Source organism: Rhinolophus sinicus, unplaced genomic scaffold (genome assembly GCF_057876585.1).
Source record: "Rhinolophus sinicus isolate RSI-liver-muscle unplaced genomic scaffold, RSI-T2T HiC_scaffold_19, whole genome shotgun sequence".
NCBI lineage: Eukaryota > Metazoa > Chordata > Mammalia > Chiroptera > Rhinolophidae > Rhinolophus > Rhinolophus sinicus.
Genome location: NW_028290710.1, coordinates 16,163 through 38,810, shown reverse-complemented (window position 1 = coordinate 38,810; position 22,648 = coordinate 16,163). Strand labels below are relative to the sequence as shown.

The window sequence follows — 22,648 nt, the reverse complement described above, 5'->3', positions numbered from 1 at the left end:
GGGAGGAGGAGTAAGAGGGAGCGAGATGGAAATACACACGTATATGTACATGTATGTGTCTAGACATACAGAGAGACATGGACAGAGACAGAGAAAGAGGGGGCAGGCGCGCGGGGAGAGAGCTCCTGAGCCAGAGCCAGAACCCAACAGGCACGTCACAGAGCCAGACAGACATGGGGTGGGGGAGGGTGGGAGGGACGCACATTCGGGCACACGGACTGGGACAGACGCACTGAGGCTGTGTTGAAGTGGTGGCTTCTCCACCGGAGTGTGGTCGTGCCCGGGGCTGGGCTCCGCCAAGGAGGCATTGCCCTGGCGTTGGCAGTCACCATTGAAGCCCCCGGGGCGGGCCGCCAGGGTCTCCGGAGGGCCAGTGGGCTCTGAGCCCCGCCCAGGGACCCGCCCGCGGGAGGAGAGTGGCAGCCCCCAGGCACCCTGGTTGTGAGGATTGTGTGCCTGCGTGCCTGCTCTTCCCTTGTGGCGGTCTCCCCTGGAGTCGATGGCGCGTGGTGTGTTGGGGTGCTGCTCCCGCCGTCCCCTGGTTTGTCCCGGCTCTTTGTGCCCTTTGTGTCGGGGACAGCGTGGCCGGCGGGAAGGGAGGGCTCCTGGCTCTTGTGGGAGACGGGAGGGGACGCGCGGGGGTGTGGGGAGAGGTGCCTGCCCGCGGAGACAGAAGACTCCGGTGGGGCGGGGCGGGTGGGCGTCCCGTTTGCCCGAGGACACGCCGATCCTGTGTCTCGGGGCCCAGGGGCAGGCGCAGGGATGGGCGTCCCCTGGGCTCGGGCCGAGGTGCAAAGGACCGGCACGTCCTGGGATGGAGAGAGCCTGGTGGAAGCCTGCGCCGGCAGGCAGCCCTGGGCTTGGGCGTTGGGGGTTGCGGCGGCGGCAGGGTCGGGGAGCGAGAGGGAGCCCTGCGATGGCGGTGGCGGCGGCGGCGACCTAGACGCGGCTGACTGCTGCAGGCTGACGGCCTGCCTCGGCGAAGAGCACTAAGAAGAGGGAGAGGGGGGGAGCCCTGGCCGACAGGCCTGGTGTGCGGCCGGGGATGCGAGCTTGTAGTGCTGGGCGGCTGTCCCTCCTCTGGCCAGGGGGACCTTCGGCTGGCTGGGCGGCTGCAGGGGTTGCAGAGGGGCAAGGGGCGGCAGGGATTCGGAGGGAGGCACGCCGGGGCGGCGGCGCAAAAGGAGAGGCGAGCAAAAGCCTACAGGTATTCCCAGGCGGTCTCCCATGCAAGTACTAACCAGGCCCCTCCCTGCTTAGCTCCCGAGATCAGAGGAGATCGGGCGCGTTCAGGGTGGTATGGCCGTAGACGCTGGGACCCGGCTCCCGCGCCCCAAGAGCCTGCTCCCGGCCTGTCTCGTGAGCGCCCGCCATGCAGATGAGCCGCTCCGGTGGCGAGCATCGACCCGCGGGCCGGCTCTGCCAGCACCGCGTCCCCCCCCAGTCCGTCTCCCCGCCTCTTCCTAATGCCCCTGGCGTGGGCGGCGGGATACTCCTGGCCGACAGCGAGGCCCCTTCGCGCCACCCGGGGCTCCATGGGACACTGCCACTTCCCTGATGGTGCCAGAAGTCGTGGAACTCTGGCATCCTGGGACTCCCCGCACCCAGACCGGCATACAACCCGCCCCCCTACCGCCACCAGGTTTACCCCCAACCGCAGCCCCAAGGCTGGTGGAGGCCTGCACCAGCAGGCAACCCTGGGCCTGGGAGTTGTGGGAGGACCCCGCGGCGGCGGCGGCGGCGGCGGCGGCGGAGGCAGGGGAGGGTGGCGAGGTAGGCGATGGCAACCGCGTGGATGGCGCCAGGGCGGCGATGGCGGCGGCGACAATGGGGGCTTTGACGGTGGGCGCTGGGACACGGGGGCCGATGGCGGCGGCGGTGGCGGCGGGGGCTGGGGAGGGCGTGAGGGCGGTGCTGGCGGCGGAGGCCGGGAGAGCAGAGGTGGGAGACTGAGCGAGTATGGCATTGGTGGCGGCGGGGGCTGGGGCGGGGGCGGGGAAGATGGCGGTGCTGGAGGCGGGGAGAGCAGAGGAGGGAATTGAGGGAGTGCGGCAATGGCGGCAGCGGGGGCGGGGGAGGGCGTGAGGGCGGTGCTGGCGGCGGAGGCCGGGAGAGCAGAGGCGGGAGACTGAGGGAGTATGGCGATGGTGGCTGCGGGGGTCTGGGGCGGGGGCGGGGGAGATGGCGGTGCTGGAGGCGGGGAGAGCGGAGGAGGGAATTGAGGGAGTACGGATATGGCGGCGGCGGGGGCGGGGGTGGGGGAGAGGGCAGCACTGGTGGCGGAGATGGGGAGCGCGGTGTTGGCGGCCGAGGTGGGGAGAGCACAGGAGGGAGTTTGAGGGAGTTTGGCGGTGGCGGCGGCGGGGGCGGGGACAGGGGCGGGGGCGAGGGCAGCGCTGGCGGGGGGGTGGGGGGGGGTGTGGGGAGCCCGGTGGTGGCGGTGGCTTTGGCGCAGGCGGCGGTGGCGGCGACCGCGCGTCGGCGAAGGATTCGCGATGACGGCCTGCGGGACCGAAGAGGACTGAGAGGAGGGCGTGTGGGGGGAGCCCTGGCCCACGGGCCTGGTGTGCGGCCGGGGCTGCCAGCTTGTAGTGCCGGGCGGCTGACCCTCTGCTGGTCAGGGGGACCTGCGGCTGGCTGGGAGGCTGCAGAGGGGCAAGGGGCGGCAGGGGTTCGGAGGGAGCCACGCCGGAGCGGCGATGCAAAAGGAGACGCTAGCAAAAGCCAACAGGTATTCCCAGGCGGTCTCCCATCCAAGTACTAACCAGGACAGACCCTGCTTCGCTTCCGAGATCAGACGAGATCTGCTGCGTTCAGGGTGGTATGGCCTTAGGCACTGGGACCCGGCTCCCGGCACTCCAAGAGCCTGCTCCCGACTTGCCTCCTGAGCGCACGCGCCATGCTGCTGGGCCGCTCGGGTGGCGAGCATGTCTGCCCGAGTGCCTCCCGCCCGCTCCCCGCCTCCTCCGGTCGCCGCTGGTGTGGGCGACGGGCTACTCCTGGCCCGCAGCGAGGCCCCTTCGCGCCCCCCAGTGGCTCCACAGGCCTCTGTCACTTCCCTGACTGTGACATATGTCTGGGCGCCCTGGCATCCTGGGACTCCCCACGCCCGGAATGGCTTTTACCACGCCCCCCTACCCCAACCCCTCTCATCCCCCCCCCCAGCCCCACAACCGCACACCCCCCTTGCTGCTGTGCTGTCCCCACCACTCAGGGCCACCGAGGGGGTCGCAGGGTCCTCTCAGTCCCCTCCACCCTAGGGACGTGCAACCCAGACCCTGGCCCTGGCCGGCCCCACCCACTGGCCCAAAGCCAGGGAGAGCCACCCGCGACCAGGGGGCAGCACCTCCAGACTGCCGCCACCCTTCGTCACACAGCCTTCTGTCTGGGCCCTCGCCCCTCATCAGCGACCGGCGTCCCGCCCGATCACTGGTCACTTCACTGGCTACACATCACCTCTCCTGACCCAGGGTGTTGAGAGAGAGGATGAGAGAAGGCCAGAGACGGAGCAAGAGGTAGGCGGAGAGAGACAGACGGGGACTGTGGGGACAGACTTGCAGAGAGCACTTTCCAGGCTCTGGGCCTCGCGTGGAGGGGTGCTGCGTGGGGGCTGCACGGACATCAGCTGTTACCGCTTGGCCATCAGCTGTTGCCAGTTGGCCATTGGCCACTGGCAGAGCTGCGGTGGCCAAGCTAGGAAGCGCGGATGGTGGACTGCAAATTGCAGAGGGGCGCGGACTGCAGTGGGCCGGCTTGGTGGGTCTGTTGGTTGGCAGAGAATCGGCCGGCAGGTTGGGGATCGGGCGGCTCCGGCTTGCCGTGTCTCCAAGCCAGCTGCCCGTGAGACATGGTGCTATGAGCCCCCTATCCGTGGCTCTGTTGGTGTTCCTTCTTGGCCTCACCAAATCCTGGGTTCTTGTGCGGGCAGAGGGACTAGAGTCCCCGCAGGACAGGGACCGACAGACAGAACGGGGGGACAGGGGGACCGGGGGACGGGAGGACCGGGGGACAGGGGACCGGGAGACGGGTGTAAGGGGGGGGACAGGGAGAACGGTGGGACTGTAGGAACCCGGGGCGGGGGTACCGGGTGACGGGGTACCAGGAGAAGGGGGAAGGGGGGCAGGGGGACAGGGAGACCGTTGGAACTGGGAGAACCGGGGGACGGGGGGTCTGGGAGACGGGGGCATGTGGGACGGGGGGAAGGGGTGACCGGAAGATGGGGGGACGGGAGTACGAGAGGGCCGGGGGGACGGGGGGACGGGGGGACAGGGGGATGGGGGGACAAGGGGACCGGGGGACCGGGGGGACAGGGGGACTGGGTACTGGGAGACAGTGGGACCAGGGGACGGGGGGACCGGGAGATGGGGGGACACGGTACCAGGGGAAAGGTAGACCGGGGAATTGGGGGACAGGGAGACTGGGGGACTGGGGGATTGGGGGAATGAGAGGACGGTGGGACTGGCGGACGGTGGGATGGAGGGACCAGGAGACCGGTGGATGGAGGGACAGGAGTACGAGGGTACTGGGGGACGAGGGACATGGGGATGGGGGGACCGGGAAACGGGGGAACGGGGGACCGTGAGACGGGGGGACCGGGAGATGGGGGACCTGGGGCCGGGGGGACGGGGTGACGGGGGGACCGGGAGACAGAGGGACAGGGGGACAGGAGGGTCGGGGGGACCGGGGGACGGGGGGACCGGGGGACGGGGGGACCGGGGCAAAGGAGACGGGGGGGACCGGGGGAACGGCGGATGGGGGGACCAGGGGACCCGCGGACCGGGGGACCGGAGGTTGGGGGGACCGGGGGATAGGGGACCGGGCGACGGGGTGACCAGGGGCATGAATGGACTGGGGGGACGGGGGTACCAGTGGACCGGGAGATGGGGGGACCGGGGGACCGGGGGTTGGGGGACTGGGGGATGAGGGGACCGGGAGATCGGGTACCGGGGAACGGGACGACTAGGAGACGGGGGACCGCGAGACGGGGGACCGGGGACGGGGTGACCGGGAGATGGGACACCGGGAGACGGGAGACTGTGGGACGGGAGGACCGGAAGACGGGGCGAACGGAGAACTGGGGGATCGGTAGACGGGGGCCAGGGCGATGGGGGAACCGGGGGACTGGGGGACCGGGGGACCAGGGACCGGGGGTTGGGGGTCCAGGGGATGAGGGGACCGGGAGACGGGGGACCTGGGGACCGGGCGACCGGGAGACGGGGGACCGGGAGACGGGGGGATGGGTGTGCGGCCGGACCGGGAGACAGAGGGACAGGGAGATGGGGGGACCGTGGGACCGGGGGAAGGGGGTAACACTGGACGGAGGACCGGGGGACCGGAAGACCGGGCGACCGGGAGACAGGGGACCGGGAGACTGGGGACCGGGAGACGGGGCGACCGGGGAACGGGGGGACCGGTAGAAGGGCGCCTGGGCACCGGGGGAACCGGGGGACCGGGCGACCGGGGGACCAGGAGACGGGGAACCGGGGAACGGGAGACCGGGGGTATGGGGGGACGGGGGGACCAGGCGAAGGAGGGACGGGGGGACGGGGAGACGTTGGGACTGGGGGACCGGGGGACAGGTGGACCGCGAGACGGAGGACCGGGAGACGGGGGAACGGGGGTCGGGGGACCCGGGGAGGGGGGGACCGGGAAACGAGGGAATGGGGGACGGGTGGACCAGGGGCGTGGGGGGACTGGGGGGACGGGGGAGCGGGGGACGGGGGATGGGGCACTGGGGGGACGGGGGCACCGGGGGACGGGTGGACTGGGAGAGGGTGGATGGGGGTACGGGGGAACAGGGGGATCAGGGGACGGGGGGAACAGGGGACGGGGGGGACCGGAATAGGGGGGATGGTGGAACGTGGGGACGGGGGACCCGGGAGACGGGGGACAGGAAGACGGGGAACCGGGGGAACGGAGACAGGGGTGACGGGGAGACGGGGGTACCGGGGGACGGGGGTACTGCGTGGGGCTGCACTGACATCAGCTGTTACCGCTTGGCCTTCAGCTGTTGCCAGTTGGCCATTGGACACCGGCAGAGCTGCGGTGGCCAAGCTAGGAAGCGCGGATGGTGGACTGCAAATTGCAGAGGGGCGCGGACTGCAGTGGGCCGGCTTGGTGGGTCTGTTGGTTGGCAGAGAATCGGCCAGCAGGTGGGGGATCGGGCGGCTCCGGCTTGCCGTGTCTCCAAGCCAGCCGCCCGTGAGACATGGTGCTATGAGCCCCCTATCCGTGGCTCTGTGGGTGTTCCTTCTTGGCCTCGCCAAATCCTGCGTTCTTGTGCGGGCAGAGGGACTAGAGTCCCCGCAGGACAGGGACAGACAGACAGAACGGGAGGAGGAGTAAGAGGGAGCGAGATGGAAATACACACGTATATGTACATGTATGTGTCTAGACATACAGAGAGACATGGACAGAGACAGAGAAAGAGGGGGCAGGCGCGCGGGGAGAGAGCTCCTGAGCCAGAGCCAGAACCCAACAGGCACGTCACAGAGCCAGACAGACATGGGGTGGGGGAGGGTGGGAGGGACGCACATTCGGGCACACGGACTGGGACAGACGCACTGAGGCTGTGTTGAAGTGGTGGCTTCTCCACCGGAGTGTGGTCGTGCCCCGGGCTGGGCTCCGCCAAGGAGGCATTGCCCTGGCGTTGGCAGTCACCATTGAAGCCCCCGGGGCGGGCCGCCAGGGTCTCCGGAGGGCCAGTGGGCTCTGAGCCCCGCCCAGGGACCCGCCCGCGGGAGGAGAGTGGCAGCCCCCAGGCACCCTGGTTGTGAGGATTGTGTGCCTGCGTGCCTGCTCTTCCCTTGTGGCGGTCTCCCCTGGAGTCGATGGCGCGTGGTGTGTTGGGGTGCTGCTCCCGCCGTCCCCTGGTTTGTCCCGGCTCTTTGTGCCCTTTGTGTCGGGGACAGCGTGGCCGGCGGGAAGGGAGGGCTCCTGGCTCTTGTGGGAGACGGGAGGGGACGCGCGGGGGTGTGGGGAGAGGTGCCTGCCCGCGGAGACAGAAGACTCCGGTGGGGCGGGGCGGGTGGGCGTCCCGTTTGCCCGAGGACACGCCGATCCTGTGTCTCGGGGCCCAGGGGCAGGCGCAGGGATGGGCGTCCCCTGGGCTCGGGCCGAGGTGCAAAGGACCGGCACGTCCTGGGATGGAGAGAGCCTGGTGGAAGCCTGCGCCGGCAGGCAGCCCTGGGCTTGGGCGTTGGGGGTTGCGGCGGTGGCAGGGTCGGGGAGCGAGAGGGAGCCCTGCGATGGCGGTGGCGGCGGCGGCGACCTAGACGCGGCTGACTGCTGCAGGCTGACGGCCTGCCTCGGCGAAGAGCACTAAGAAGAGGGAGAGGGGGGGAGCCCTGGCCGACAGGCCTGGTGTGCGGCCGGGGATGCGAGCTTGTAGTGCTGGGCGGCTGTCCCTCCTCTGGCCAGGGGGACCTTCGGCTGGCTGGGCGGCTGCAGGGTTTGCAGAGGGGCAAGGGGCGGCAGGGATTCGGAGGGAGGCACGCCGGGGCGGCGGCGCAAAAGGAGAGGCGAGCAAAAGCCTACAGGTATTCCCAGGCGGTCTCCCATGCAAGTACTAACCAGGCCCCTCCCTGCTTAGCTCCCGAGATCAGAGGAGATCGGGCGCGTTCAGGGTGGTATGGCCGTAGACGCTGGGACCCGGCTCCCGCGCCCCAAGAGCCTGCTCCCGGCCTGTCTCGTGAGCGCCCGCCATGCAGATGAGCCGCTCCGGTGGCGAGCATCGACCCGCGGGCCGGCTCTGCCAGCACCGCGTCCCCCCCCAGTCCGGCTCCCCGCCTCTTCCTAATGCCCCTGGCGTGGGCGGCGGGATACTCCTGGCCGACAGCGAGGCCCCTTCGCGCCACCCGGGGCTCCATGGGACACTGCCACTTCCCTGATGGTGCCAGAAGTCGTGGAACTCTGGCATCCTGGGACTCCCCGCACCCAGACCGGCATACAACCCGCCCCCCTACCGCCACCAGGTTTACCCCCAACCGCAGCCCCAAGGCTGGTGGAGGCCTGCACCAGCAGGCAACCCTGGGCCTGGGAGTTGTGGGAGGACCCCGCGGCGGCGGCGGGGGCGGCTGCGGCGGCGGCGGCGGCGGCGGCGGCGGCGGAGGCAGGGGAGGGTGGCGAGGTAGGCGATGGCAACCGCGTGGATGGCGCCAGGGCGGCGATGGCGGCGGCGACAATGGGGGCTTTGACGGTGGGCGCTGGGACACGGGGGCCGATGGCGGCGGCGGGGGCTGGGGAGGGCGTGAGGGCGGTGCTGGCGGCGGAGGCCGGGAGAGCAGAGGCGGGAGACTGAGCGAGTATGGCATTGGTGGCGGCGGGGGCTGGGGCGGGGGCGGGGAAGATGGCGGTGCTGGAGGCGGGGAGAGCGGAGGAGGGAATTGAGGGAGTGCGGCAATGGCGGCAGCGGGGGCGGGGGAGGGCGTGAGGGCGGTGCTGGCGGCGGAGGCCGGGAGAGCAGAGGCGGGAGACTGAGGGAGTATGGCGATGGTGGCTGCGGGGGTCTGGGGCGGGGGCGGGGGAGATGGCGGTGCTGGAGGCGGGGAGAGCGGAGGAGGGAATTGAGGGAGTACGGATATGGCGGCGGCGGGGGCCGGGGTGGGGGAGAGGGCAGCACTGGTGGCGGAGATGGGGAGCGCGGTGCTGGCGGCCGAGGTGGGGAGAGCACAGGAGGGAGTTTGAGGGAGTTTGGCGGTGGCGGCGGCGGGGGCGGGGACAGGGGCGGGGGCGAGGGCAGCGCTGGCGGGGGAGGGTGGGGGGTGGTGGGGGGGGTGTGGGGAGCCCGGTGGTGGCGGTGGCTTTGGCGCAGGCGGCGGTGGCGGCGACCGCGCGTCGGCGAAGGATTCGCGATGACGGCCTGCGGGACCGAAGAGTACTGAGAGGAGGGTGTGGGGCGGGGGAGCCCTGGCCCACGGGCCTGGTGTGCGGCCGGGGCTGCCAGCTTGTAGTGCCGGGCGGCTGACCCTCTGCTGGTCAGGGGGACCTGCGGCTGGCTGGGAGGCTGCAGAGGGGCAAGGGGCGGCAGGGGTTCGGAGGGAGCCACGCCGGAGCGGCGATGCAAAAGGAGACGCTAGCAAAAGCCAACAGGTATTCCCAGGCGGTCTCCCATCCAAGTACTAACCAGGACAGACCCTGCTTCGCTTCCGAGATCAGACGAGATCTGCTGCGTTCAGGGTGGTATGGCCTTAGGCACTGGGACCCGGCTCCCGGCACTCCAAGAGCCTGCTCCCGACTTGCCTCCTGAGCGCACGCGCCATGCTGCTGGGCCGCTCGGGTGGCGAGCATGTCTGCCCGAGTGCCTCCCGCCCGCTCCCCGCCTCCTCCGGTCGCCGCTGGTGTGGGCGACGGGCTACTCCTGGCCCGCAGCGAGGCCCCTTCGCGCCCCCCAGTGGCTCCACAGGCCTCTGTCACTTCCCTGACTGTGACATATGTCTGGGCGCCCTGGCATCCTGGGACTCCCCACGCCCGGAATGGCTTTTACCACGCCCCCCTACCCCAACCCCTCTCATCCCCCCCCCCAGCCCCACAACCGCACACCCCCCTTGCTGCTGTGCTGTCCCCACCACTCAGGGCCACCGAGGGGGTCGCAGGGTCCTCTCAGTCCCCTCCACCCTAGGGACGTGCAACCCAGACCCTGGCCTTGGCCGGCCCCACCCACTGGCCCAAAGCCAGGGAGAGCCACCCGCGACCAGGGGGCAGCACCTCCAGACTGCGGCCACCCTTCGTCACACAGCCTTCTGTCTGGGCCCTCGCCCCTCATCAGCGACCGGCGTCCCGCCCGATCACTGGTCACTTCACTGGCTACACATCACCTCTCCTGACCCAGGGTGTTGAGAGAGAGGATGAGAGAAGGCCAGAGACGGAGCAAGAGGTAGGCGGAGAGAGACAGACGGGGACTGTGGGGACAGACTTGCAGAGAGCACTTTCCAGGCTCTGGGCCTCGCGTGGAGGGGTGCTGCGTGGGGGCTGCACGGACATCAGCTGTTACCGCTTGGCCATCAGCTGTTGCCAGTTGGCCATTGGCCACTGGCAGAGCTGCGGTGGCCAAGCTAGGAAGCGCGGATGGTGGACTGCAAATTGCAGAGGGGCGCGGACTGCAGTGGGCCGGCTTGGTGGGTCTGTTGGTTGGCAGAGAATCGGCCGGCAGGTTGGGGATCGGGCGGCTCCGGCTTGCCGTGTCTCCAAGCCAGCTGCCCGTGAGACATGGTGCTATGAGCCCCCTATCCGTGGCTCTGTTGGTGTTCCTTCTTGGCCTCGCCAAATCCTGGGTTCTTGTGCGGGCAGAGGGACTAGAGTCCCCGCAGGACAGGGACCGACAGACAGAACGGGGGGACAGGGGGACCGGGGGACGGGAGGACCGGGGGACAGGGGACCGGGAGACGGGTGTAAGGGGGGGACAGGGAGAACGGTGGGACTGTAGGAACCCGGGGCGGGGGTACCGGGGGACGGGGTACCAGGAGATGGGGGAAGGGGGGCAGGGGGACAGGGAGACCGTTGGAACTGGGAGAACCGGGGGACGGGGGGTCTGGGAGACGGGGGCATGTGGGACGGGGGGAAGGGGTGACCGGAAGATGGGGGGACGGGAGTACGAGAGGGCCGGGGGGACGGGGGGACTGGGGGATGGGGGGACAAGGGGACCGGGGGACCGGGGGGACAGGGGGACTGGGTACTGGGAGACAGTGGGACCAGGGGACGGGGGGACCGGGAGATGGGGGGACACGGTACCAGGGGAAAGGGAGACCGGGGAATTGGGGGACAGGGAGACTGGGGGACTGGGGGATTGGGGGAATGAGAGGACGGTGGGACTGGCGGACGGTGGGACGGAGGGACCAGGAGACCGGTGGATGGAGGGACAGGAGTACGAGGGTACTGGGGGACGAGGGACATGGGGAGGGGGGGACCGGGAAACGGGGGAACGGGGGACCGTGAGACGGGGGGACCGGGAGATGGGGGACCTGGGGCCGGGGGGACGGGGTGACGGGGGGACCGGGAGACAGAGGGACAGGGGGACTGGAGGGTCGGGGGGACCGGGGGACGGGGGGACCGGGGGACGGGGGGACCGGGGCAACGGAGACGGGGGGGACCGGGGGAACGGCGGATGGGGGGACCAGGGGACCCGCGGACCGGGGGACCGGAGGTTGGGGGGACCGGGGGATAGGGGACCGGGCGACGGGGTGACCAGGGGCATGAATGGACTGGGGGGACGGGGGTACCAGTGGACCGGGAGATGGGGGGACCGGGGGACCGGGGACCGGGGGACGGGGGGACCGGGGGACCGGGGGTTGGGGGACTGGGGGATGAGGGGACCGGGAGATCGGGTACCGGGGAACGGGGCGACTAGGAGACGGGGGACCGCGAGACGGGGGACCGGGGACGGGGTGACCGGGAGATGGGACACCGGGAGACGGGAGACTGTGGGACGGGAGGACCGGAAGACGGGGCGAACGGAGAACTGGGGGATCGGTAGACGGGGGCCAGGGTGATGGGGGAACCGGGGGACTGGGGGACCGGGGGACCAGGGACCGGGGGTTGGGGGTCCAGGGGATGAGGGGACCGGGAGACGGGGGACCTGGGGACCGGGCGACCGGGAGACGGGGGACCGGGAGACGGGGGGATGGGTGTGCGGCCGGACCGGGAGACAGAGGGACAGGGAGATGGGGGGACCGGGGGACCGGGGAAAGGGGGTAACACTGGACGGAGGACCGGGGGAACCGGAAGACCGGGCGACCGGGAGACAGGGGACCGGGAGACTGGGGACCGGGAGACGGGGCGACCGGGGAACGGGGGGACCGGTAGAAGGGCGCCTGGGCGCCGGGGGAACCGGGGGACCGGGGGACCAGGAGACGGGGGACCGGGGAACGGGAGACCGGGGGTATGGGGGGACGGGGGGACCAGGCGAAGGAGGGACGGGGGGACGGGGAGACGTTGGGACTGGGGGACCGGGGGACAGGTGGACCGCGAGACGGAGGACCGGGAGACGGGGGAACGGGGGTCGGGGGACCCGAGGAGGGGGGGACCGGGAGACGAGGGAATGGGGGACGGGTGGACCAGGGGCGTGGGGGGACTGGGGGGACGGGGGAGCGGGGGACGGGGGATGGGGCACTGGGGGGACGGGGGCACCGGGGGACGGGTGGACTGGGAGAGGGTGGATGGGGGTACGGGGGAACAGGGGGATCAGGGGACGGGGGGAACAGGGGACGGGGGGGACCGGAATAGGGGGGATGGTGGAACGTGGGGACGGGGGACCCGGGAGACGGGGGACAGGAAGACGGGGAACCGGGGGAACGGAGACAGGGGTGACGGGGAGACGGGGGTACCGGGGGACGGGGGTACTGCGTGGGGCTGCACTGACATCAGCTGTTACCGCTTGGCCTTCAGCTGTTGCCAGTTGGCCATTGGACACCGGCAGAGCTGCGGTGGCCAAGCTAGGAAGCGCGGATGGTGGACTGCAAATTGCAGAGGGGCGCGGACTGCAGTGGGCCGGCTTGGTGGGTCTGTTGGTTGGCAGAGAATCGGCCAGCAGGTGGGGGATCGGGCGGCTCCGGCTTGCCGTGTCTCCAAGCCAGCCGCCCGTGAGACATGGTGCTATGAGCCCCCTATCCGTGGCTCTGTGGGTGTTCCTTCTTGGCCTCGCCAAATCCTGCGTTCTTGTGCGGGCAGAGGGACTAGAGTCCCCGCAGGACAGGGACAGACAGACAGAACGGGAGGAGGAGTAAGAGGGAGCAAGATGGAAATATACACGTATATGTACATGTATGTGTCTAGACATACAGAGAGACATGGACAGAGACAGAGAAAGAGGGGGCAGGCACGCGGGGAGAGAGCTCCTGAGCCAGAGCCAGAACCCAACAGGCACGTCACAGAGCCAGACAGACATGGGGTGGGGGAGGGTGGGAGGGACGCACATTCGGGCACACGGACTGGGACAGACGCACTGAGGCTGTGTTGAAGTGGTGGCTTCTCCACCGGAGTGTGGTCGTGCCCGGGGCTGGGCTCCGCCAAGGAGGCATTGCCCTGGCGTTGGCAGTCACCATTGAAGCCCCCGGGGCGGGCCGCCAGGGTCTCCGGAGGGCCAGTGGGCTCTGAGCCCCGCCCAGGGACCCGCCCGCGGGAGGAGAGTGGCAGCCCCCAGGCACCCTGGTTGTGAGGATTGTGTGCCTGCGTGCCTGCTCTTCCCTTGTGGCGGTCTCCCCTGGAGTCGATGGCGCGTGGTGTGTTGGGGTGCTGCTCCCGCCGTCCCCTGGTTTGTCCCGGCTCTTTGTGCCCTTTGTGTCGGGGACAGCGTGGCCGGCGGGAAGGGAGGGCTCCTGGCTCTTGTGGGAGACGGGAGGGGACGCGCGGGGGTGTGGGGAGAGGTGCCTGCCCGCGGAGACAGAAGACTCCGGTGGGGCGGGGCGGGTGGGCGTCCCATTTGCCCGAGGACACGCCGATCCTGTGTCTCGGGGCCCAGGGACAGGCGCAGGGATGGGCGTCCCCTGGGCTCGGGCCGAGGTGCAAAGGACCGGCACGTCCTGGGATGGAGAGAGCCTGGTGGAAGCCTGCGCCGGCAGGCAGCCCTGGGCTTGGGCGTTGGGGGTTGCGGCGGCGGCAGGGTCGGGGAGCGAGAGGGAGCCCTGCGATGGCGGTGGCGGCGGCGGCGACCTAGACGCGGCTGACTGCTGCAGGCTGACGGCCTGCCTCGGCGAAGAGCACTAAGAAGAGGGAGAGGGGGGGAGCCCTGGCCGACAGGCCTGGTGTGCGGCCGGGGATGCGAGCTTGTAGTGCTGGGCGGCTGTCCCTCCTCTGGCCAGGGGGACCTTCGGCTGGCTGGGCGGCTGCAGGGGTTGCAGAGGGGCAAGGGGCGGCAGGGATTCGGAGGGAGGCACGCCGGGGCGGCGGCGCAAAAGGAGAGGCGAGCAAAAGCCTACAGGTATTCCCAGGCGGTCTCCCATGCAAGTACTAACCAGGCCCCTCCCTGCTTAGCTCCCGAGATCAGAGGAGATCGGGCGCGTTCAGGGTGGTATGGCCGTAGACGCTGGGACCCGGCTCCCGCGCCCCAAGAGCCTGCTCCCGGCCTGTCTCGTGAGCGCCCGCCATGCAGATGAGCCGCTCCGGTGGCGAGCATCGACCCGCGGGCCGGCTCTGCCAGCACCGCGTCCCCCCCCAGTCCGGCTCCCCGCCTCTTCCTAATGCCCCTGGCGTGGGCGGCGGGATACTCCTGGCCGACAGCGAGGCCCCTTCGCGCCACCCGGGGCTCCATGGGACACTGCCACTTCCCTGATGGTGCCAGAAGTCGTGGAACTCTGGCATCCTGGGACTCCCCGCACCCAGACCGGCATACAACCCGCCCCCCTACCGCCACCAGGTTTACCCCCAACCGCAGCCCCAAGGCTGGTGGAGGCCTGCACCAGCAGGCAACCCTGGGCCTGGGAGTTGTGGGAGGACCCCGCGGCGGCGGCGGGGGCGGCTGCGGCGGCGGCGGCGGCGGCGGCGGCTGCGGCGGCGGCGGCGGCGGCGCCGGCGGCGGAGGCAGGGGAGGGTGGCGAGGTAGGCGATGGCAACCGCGTGGATGGCGCCAGGGCGGCGATGGCGGCGGCGACAATGGGGGCTTTGACGGTGGGCGCTGGGACACGGGGGCCGATGGCGGCGGCGGTGGCGGCGGGGGCTGGGGAGGGCGTGAGGGCGGTGCTGGCGGCGGAGGCCGGGAGAGCAGAGGCGGGAGACTGAGCGAGTATGGCATTGGTGGCGGCGGGGTCTGGGGCGGGGGCGGGGGAGATGGCGGTGCTGGAGGCGGGGAGAGCGGAGGAGGGAATTGAGGGAGTACGGATATGGCGGCGGCGGGGGCGGGGGTGGGGGAGAGGGCAGCACTGGTGGCGGAGATGGGGAGCGCGGTGCTGGCGGCCGAGGTGGGGAGAGCACAGGAGGGAGTTTGAGGGAGTTTGGCGGTGGCGGCGGCGGTGGCGGGGACAGGGGCGGGGGCGAGGGCAGCGCTGGCGGGGGGTGGGGGGGGGTGTGGGGAGCCCGGTGGTGGCGGTGGCTTTGGCGCAGGCGGCGGTGGCGGCGACCGCGCCTCGGCGAAGGATTCGCGATGACGGCCTGCGAGACCGAAGAGGACTGAGAGGAGGGCGTGTGGGGGGAGCCCTGGCCCACGGGCCTGGTGTGCGGCCGGGGCTGCCAGCTTGTAGTGCCGGGCGGCTGACCCTCTGCTGGTCAGGGGGACCTGCGGCTGGCTGGGAGGCTGCAGAGGGGCAAGGGGCGGCAGGGGTTCGGAGGGAGCCACGCCGGAGCGGCGATGCAAAAGGAGACGCTAGCAAAAGCCAACAGGTATTCCCAGGCGGTCTCCCATCCAAGTACTAACCAGGACAGACCCTGCTTCGCTTCCGAGATCAGACGAGATCTGCTGCGTTCAGGGTGGTATGGCCTTAGGCACTGGGACCCGGCTCCCGGCACTCCAAGAGCCTGCTCCCGACTTGCCTCCTGAGCGCACGCGCCATGCTGCTGGGCCGCTCGGGTGGCGAGCATGTCTGCCCGAGTGCCTCCCGCCCGCTCCCCGCCTCCTCCGGTCGCCGCTGGTGTGGGCGACGGGCTACTCCTGGCCCGCAGCGAGGCCCCTTCGCGCCCCCCAGTGGCTCCACAGGCCTCTGTCACTTCCCTGACTGTGACATATGTCTGGGCGCCCTGGCATCCTGGGACTCCCCACGCCCGGAATGGCTTTTACCACGCCCCCCTACCCCAACCCCTCTCATCCCCCCCCCCAGCCCCACAACCGCACACCCCCCTTGCTGCTGTGCTGTCCCCACCACTCAGGGCCACCGAGGGGGTCGCAGGGTCCTCTCAGTCCCCTCCACCCTAGGGACGTGCAACCCAGACCCTGGCCTTGGCCGGCCCCACCCACTGGCCCAAAGCCAGGGAGAGCCACCCGCGACCAGGGGGCAGCACCTCCAGACTGCCGCCACCCTTCGTCACACAGCCTTCTGTCTGGGCCCTCGCCCCTCATCAGCGACCGGCGTCCCGCCCGATCACTGGTCACTTCACTGGCTACACATCACCTCTCCTGACCCAGGGTGTTGAGAGAGAGGATGAGAGAAGGCCAGAGACGGAGCAAGAGGTAGGCGGAGAGAGACAGACGGGGACTGTGGGGACAGACTTGCAGAGAGCACTTTCCAGGCTCTGGGCCTCGCGTGGAGGGGTGCTGCGTGGGGGCTGCACGGACATCAGCTGTTACCGCTTGGCCATCAGCTGTTGCCAGTTGGCCATTGGCCACTGGCAGAGCTGCGGTGGCCAAGCTAGGAAGCGCGGATGGTGGACTGCAAATTGCAGAGGGGCGCGGACTGCAGTGGGCCGGCTTGGTGGGTCTGTTGGTTGGCAGAGATTCGGCCGGCAGGTTGGGGATCGGGCGGCTCCGGCTTGCCGTGTCTCCAAGCCAGCTGCCCGTGAGACATGGTGCTATGAGCCCCCTATCCGTGGCTCTGTTGGTGTTCCTTCTTGGCCTCGCCAAATCCTGGGTTCTTGTGCGGGCAGAGGGACTAGAGTCCCCGCAGGACAGGGACCGACAGACAGAACGGGGGGACAGGGGGACCGGGGGACGGGAGGACCGGGGGACAGGGGACCGGGAGACGGGTGTAAGGGGGGGGACAGGGAGAACGGTGGGACTGTAGGAACCCGGGGCGGGGGTACCGGGGGACGGGGTACCAGGAGATGGGGGAAGGGGGGCAGGGGGACAGGGAGACCGTTGGAACTGGGAGAACCGGGGGACGGGGGGTCTGGGAGACGGGGGCATGTGGGACGGGGGGAAGGGGTGACCGGAAGATGGGGGGACGGGAGTACGAGAGGGCCGGGGGGACGGGGGGACTGGGGGATGGGGGGACAAGGGGACCGGGGGACCGGGGGGACAGGGGGACTGGGTACTGGGAGACAGTGGGACCAGGGGACGGGGGGACCGGGAGATGGGGGGACACGGTACCAGGGGAAAGGGAGACCGGGGAATTGGGGGACTGGGGGACTGGGGGATTGGGGGAATGAGAGGACGGTGGGACTGGCGGACGGTGGGACGGAGGGACCAGGAGACCGGTGGATGGAGGGACAGGAGTACGAGGGTACTGGGGGACGAGGGACATGGGGAGGGGGGGACCGGGAAACGGGGGAACGGGGGACCGTGAGACGGGGGGACCGGGAGATGGGGGACCTGGGGCCGGGGGGACGGGGTGACGGGGGGACCGGGAGACAGAGGGACAGGGGGACTGGAGGGTCGGGGGGACCGGGGGACGGGGGGACCGGGGGACGGGGGGACCGGGGCAACGGAGACGGGGGGGACCGGGGGAACGGCGGATGGGGGGACCAGGGGACCCGCGGACCGGGGGACCGGAGGTTGGGGGGACCGGGGGATAGGGGACCGGGCGACGGGGTGACCAGGGGCATGAATGGACTGGGGGGACGGGGGTACCAGTGGACCGGGAGATGGGGGGACCGGGGGACCGGGGGTTGGGGGACTGGGGGATGAGGGGACCGGGAGATCGGGTACCGGGGAACGGGGCGACTAGGAGACGGGGGACCGCGAGACGGGGAACCGGGGACGGGGTGACCGGGAGATGGGACACCGGGAGACGGGAGACTGTGGGACGGGAGGACCGGAAGACGGGGCGAACGGAGAACTGGGGGATCGGTAGACGGGGGCCAGGGCGATGGGGGAACCGGGGGACTGGGGGACCGGGGGACCAGGGACCGGGGGTTGGGGGTCCAGGGGATGAGGGGACCGGGAGACGGGGGACCTGGGGACCGGGCGACCGGGAGACGGGGGACCGGGAGACGGGGGGATGGGTGTGCGGCCGGACCGGGAGACAGAGGGACAGGGAGATGGGGGGACCGGGGGACCGGGGGAAGGGGGTAACACTGGACGGAGGACCGGGGGACCGGAAGACCGGGCGACCGGGAGACAGGGGACCGGGAGACTGGGGACCGGGAGACGGGGCGACCGGGGAACGGGGGGAACGGTAGAAGGGCGCCTGGGCGCCGGGGGAACCGGGGGACCGGGGGACCAGGAGACGGGGGACCGGGGAACGGGAGACCGGGGGTATGGGGGGACGGGGGGACCAGGCGAAGGAGGGACGGGGGGACGGGGAGACGTTGGGACTGGGGGACCGGGGGACAGGTGGACCGCGAGACGGAGGACCGGGAGACGGGGGAACGGGGGTCGGGGGACCCGGGGAGGGGGGGACCGGGAGACGAGGGAATGGGGGACGGGTGGACCAGGGGCGTGGGGGGACTGGGGGGACGGGGGAGCGGGGGACGGGGGATGGGGCACTGGGGGGACGGGGGCACCGGGGGACGGGTGGACTGGGAGAGGGTGGATGGGGGTACGGGGGAACAGGGGGATCAGGGGACGGGGGGAACAGGGGACGGGGGGGACCGGAATAGGGGGGATGGTGGAACGTGGGGACGGGGGACCCGGGAGACGGGGGACAGGAAGACGGGGAACCGGGGGAACGGAGACAGGGGTGACGGGGAGACGGGGGTACCGGGGGACGGGGGTACTGCGTGGGGCTGCACTGACATCAGCTGTTACCGCTTGGCCTTCAGCTGTTGCCAGTTGGCCATTGGACACCGGCAGAGCTGCGGTGGCCAAGCTAGGAAGCGCGGATGGTGGACTGCAAATTGCAGAGGGGCGCGGACTGCAGTGGGCCGGCTTGGTGGGTCTGTTGGTTGGCAGAGAATCGGCCAGCAGGTGGGGGATCGGGCGGCTCCGGCTTGCCGTGTCTCCAAGCCAGCCGCCCGTGAGACATGGTGCTATGAGCCCCCTATCCGTGGCTCTGTGGGTGTTCCTTCTTGGCCTCGCCAAATCCTGCGTTCTTGTGCGGGCAGAGGGACTAGAGTCCCCGCAGGACAGGGACAGACAGACAGAACGGGAGGAGGAGTAAGAGGGAGCGAGATGGAAATATACACGTATATGTACATGTATGTGTCTAGACATACAGAGAGACATGGACAGAGACAGAGAAAGAGGGGGCAGGCACGCGGGGAGAGAGCTCCTGAGCCAGAGCCAGAACCCAACAGGCACGTCACAGAGCCAGACAGACATGGGGTGGGGGAGGGTGGGAGGGACGCACATTCGGGCACACGGACTGGGACAGACGCACTGAGGCTGTGTTGAAGTGGTGGCTTCTCCACCGGAGTGTGGTCGTGCCCGGGGCTGGGCTCCGCCAAAGAGGCATTGCCCTGGCGTTGGCAGTCACCATTGAAGCCCCCGGGGCGGGCCGCCAGGGTCTCCGGAGGGCCAGTGGGCTCTGAGCCCCGCCCAGGGACCCGCCCGCGGGAGGAGAGTGGCAGCCCCCAGGCACCCTGGTTGTGAGGATTGTGTGCCTGCGTGCCTGCTCTTCCCTTGTGGCGGTCTCCCCTGGAGTCGATGGCGCGTGGTGTGTTGGGGTGCTGCTCCCGCCGTCCCCTGGTTTGTCCCGGCTCTTTGTGCCCTTTGTGTCAGGGACACCGTGGCCGGCGGGAAGGGAGGGCTCCTGGCTCTTGTGGGAGACGGGAGGGGACGCGCGGGGGTGTGGGGAGAGGTGCCTGCCCGCGGAGACAGAAGACTCCGGTGGGGCGGGGCGGGTGGGCGTCCCGTTTGCCCGAGGACACGCCGATCCTGTGTCTCGGGGCCCAGGGGCAGGCGCAGGGATGGGCGTCCCCTGGGCTCGGGCCGAGGTGCAAAGGACCGGCACGTCCTGGGATGGAGAGAGCCTGGTGGAAGCCTGCGCCGGCAGGCAGCCCTGGGCTTGGGCATTGGGGGTTGCGGCGGCGGCAGGGTCGGGGAGCGAGAGGGAGCCCTGCGATGGCGGTGGCGGCGGCGGCGACCTAGACGCGGCTGACTGCTGCAGGCTGACGGCCTGCCTCGGCGAAGAGCACTAAGAAGAGGGAGAGGGGGGGAGCCCTGGCCGACAGGCCTGGTGTGCGGCCGGGGATGCGAGCTTGTAGTGCTGGGCGGCTGTCCCTCCTCTGGCCAGGGGGACCTTCGGCTGGCTGGGCGGCTGCAGGGGTTGCAGAGGGGCAAGGGGCGGCAGGGATTCGGAGGGAGGCACGCCGGGGCGGCGGCGCAAAAGGAGAGGCGAGCAAAAGCCTACAGGTATTCCCAGGCGGTCTCCCATGCAAGTACTAACCAGGCCCCTCCCTGCTTAGCTCCCGAGATCAGAGGAGATCGGGCGCGTTCAGGGTGGTATGGCCGTAGACGCTGGGACCCAGCTCCCGCGCCCCAAGAGCCTGCTCCCGGCCTGTCTCGTGAGCGCCCGCCATGCAGATGAGCCGCTCCGGTGGCGAGCATCGACCCGCGGGCCGGCTCTGCCAGCACCGCGTCCCCCCCCAGTCCGGCTCCCCGCCTCTTCCTAATGCCCCTGGCGTGGGCGGCGGGCTACTCCTGGCCGACAGCGAGGCCCCTTCGCGCCACCCGGGGCTCCATGGGACACTGCCACTTCCCTGATGGTGCCAGAAGTCGTGGAACTCTGGCATCCTGGGACTCCCCGCACCCAGACCGGCATACAACCCGCCCCCCTACCGCCACCAGGTTTACCCCCAACCGCAGCCCCAAGGCTGGTGGAGGCCTGCACCAGCAGGCAACCCTGGGCCTGGGAGTTGTGGGAGGACCCCGCGGCGGCGGCGGGGGCGGCTGCGGCGGCGGCGGCGGCGGCCGCTGCTGCGGCGGCGGCGGCGGCGCCGTCGGCGGAGGCAGGGGAGGGTGGCGAGGTAGGCGATGGCAACCGCGTGGATGGCGCCAGGGCGGCGATGGCGGCGGCGACAATGGGGGCTTTGACGGTGGGCGCTGGGACACGGGGGCCGATGGCGGCGGCGGTGGCGGCGGGGGCTGGGGAGGGCGTGAGGGCGGTGCTGGCGGCGGAGGCCGGGAGAGCAGAGGCGGGAGACTGAGCGAGTATGGCATTGGTGGCGGCGGGGGCTGGGGCGGGGGCGGGGAAGATGGCGGTGCTGGAGGCGGGGAGAGCAGAGGAGGGAATTGAGGGAGTGCGGCAATGGCGGCAGCGGGGGCGGGGGAGGGCGTGAGGGCGGTGCTGGCGGCGGAGGCCGGGAGAGCAGAGGCGGGAGACTGAGGGAGTATGGCGATGGTGGCTGCGGGGGTCTGGGGCGGGGGCGGGGGAGATGGCGGTGCTGGAGGCGGGGAGAGCGGAGGAGGGAATTGAGGGAGTACGGATATGGCGGCGGCGGGGGCGGGGGTGGGGGAGAGGGCAGCACTGGTGGCGGAGATGGGGAGCGCGGTGCTGGCGGCCGAGGTGGGGAGAGCACAGGAGGGAGTTTGAGGGAGTTTGGCGGTGGCGGCGGCGGTGGCGGGGACAGGGGCGGGGGCGAGGGCAGCGCTGGCGGGGGGTGGGGGGGGGGTGTGGGGAGCCCGGTGGTGGCGGTGGCTTTGGCGCAGGCGGCGGTGGCGGCGACCGCGCGTCGGCGAAGGATTCGCGATGACGGCCTGCGGGACCGAAGAGGACTGAGAGGAGGGCGTGGGGGGGGAGCCCTGGCCCACGGGCCTGGTGTGCGGCCGGGGCTGCCAGCTTGTAGTGCCGGGCGGCTGACCCTCTGCTGGTCAGGGGGACCTGCGGCTGGCTGGGAGGCTGCAGAGGGGCAAGGGGCGGCAGGGGTTCGGAGGGAGCCACGCCGAAGCGGCGATGCAAAAGGAGACGCTAGCAAAAGCCAACAGGTATTCCCAGGCGGTCTCCCATCCAAGTACTAACCAGGACAGACCCTGCTTCGCTTCCGAGATCAGACGAGATCTGCTGCGTTCAGGGTGTTATGGCCTTAGGCACTGGGACCCGGCTCCCGGCACTCCAAGAGCCTGCTCCCGACTTGCCTCCTGAGCGCACGCGCCATGCTGCTGGGCCGCTCGGGTGGCGAGCATGTCTGCCCGCGTGCCTCCCGCCCGCTCCCCGCCTCCTCCGGTCGCCACTGGTGTGGGCGACGGGCTACTCCTGGCCCGCAGCGAGGCCCCTTCGCGCCCCCCAGTGGCTCCACAGGCCTCTGTCACTTCCCTGACTGTGACATATGTCTGGGCGCCCTGGCATCCTGGGACTCCCCACGCCCGGAATGGCTTTTACCACGCCCCCCTACCCCAACCCCTCTCATCCCCCCCCCCAGCCCCACAACCGCACACCCCCCTTGCTGCTGTGCTGTCCCCACCACTCAGGGCCACCGAGGGGGTCGCAGGGTCCTCTCAGTCCCCTCCACCCTAGGGACGTGCAACCCAGACCCTGGCCTTGGCCGGCCCCACCCACTGGCCCAAAGCCAGGGAGAGCCACCCGCGACCAGGGGGCAGCACCTCCAGACTGCCACCACCCTTCGTCACACAGCCTTCTGTCTGGGCCCTCGCCCCTCATCAGCGACCGGCGTCCCGCCCGATCACTGGTCACTTCACTGGCTACACATCACCTCTCCTGACCCAGGGTGTTGAGAGAGAGGATGAGAGAAGGCCAGAGACGGAGCAAGAGGTAGGCGGAGAGAGACAGACGGGGACTGTGGGGACAGACTTGCAGAGAGCACTTTCCAGGCTCTGGGCCTCGCGTGGAGGGGTGCTGCGTGGGGGCTGCACGGACATCAGCTGTTACCGCTTGGCCATCAGCTGTTGCCAGTTGGCCATTGGCCACTGGCAGAGCTGCGGTGGCCAAGCTAGGAAGCGCGGATGGTGGACTGC

At 70.7% G+C, this 22,648-nt stretch overlaps 7 pseudogenes; all 7 read right to left on the bottom strand.

The window, feature by feature from the left end:
• Positions 1 to 1,191: 1,191 nt before the first annotated feature.
• Positions 1,192 to 1,311, bottom strand: LOC148754361 (5S ribosomal RNA; annotated as a pseudogene).
• A 1,404-nt stretch (positions 1,312 to 2,715) lies between these two features.
• Positions 2,716 to 2,835, bottom strand: LOC148754360 (5S ribosomal RNA; annotated as a pseudogene).
• Positions 2,836 to 7,522: 4,687 nt separating this feature from the next.
• Positions 7,523 to 7,642, bottom strand: LOC148754359 (5S ribosomal RNA; annotated as a pseudogene).
• A 1,432-nt stretch (positions 7,643 to 9,074) lies between these two features.
• On the bottom strand, positions 9,075 to 9,194 carry LOC148754358 (5S ribosomal RNA; annotated as a pseudogene).
• Positions 9,195 to 13,896: 4,702 nt separating this feature from the next.
• LOC148754357 (5S ribosomal RNA) lies at positions 13,897 to 14,016 on the bottom strand (annotated as a pseudogene).
• A 1,274-nt stretch (positions 14,017 to 15,290) lies between these two features.
• LOC148754356 (5S ribosomal RNA) lies at positions 15,291 to 15,410 on the bottom strand (annotated as a pseudogene).
• Positions 15,411 to 20,073: 4,663 nt separating this feature from the next.
• Positions 20,074 to 20,193, bottom strand: LOC148754355 (5S ribosomal RNA; annotated as a pseudogene).
• Positions 20,194 to 22,648: the final 2,455 nt, after the last annotated feature.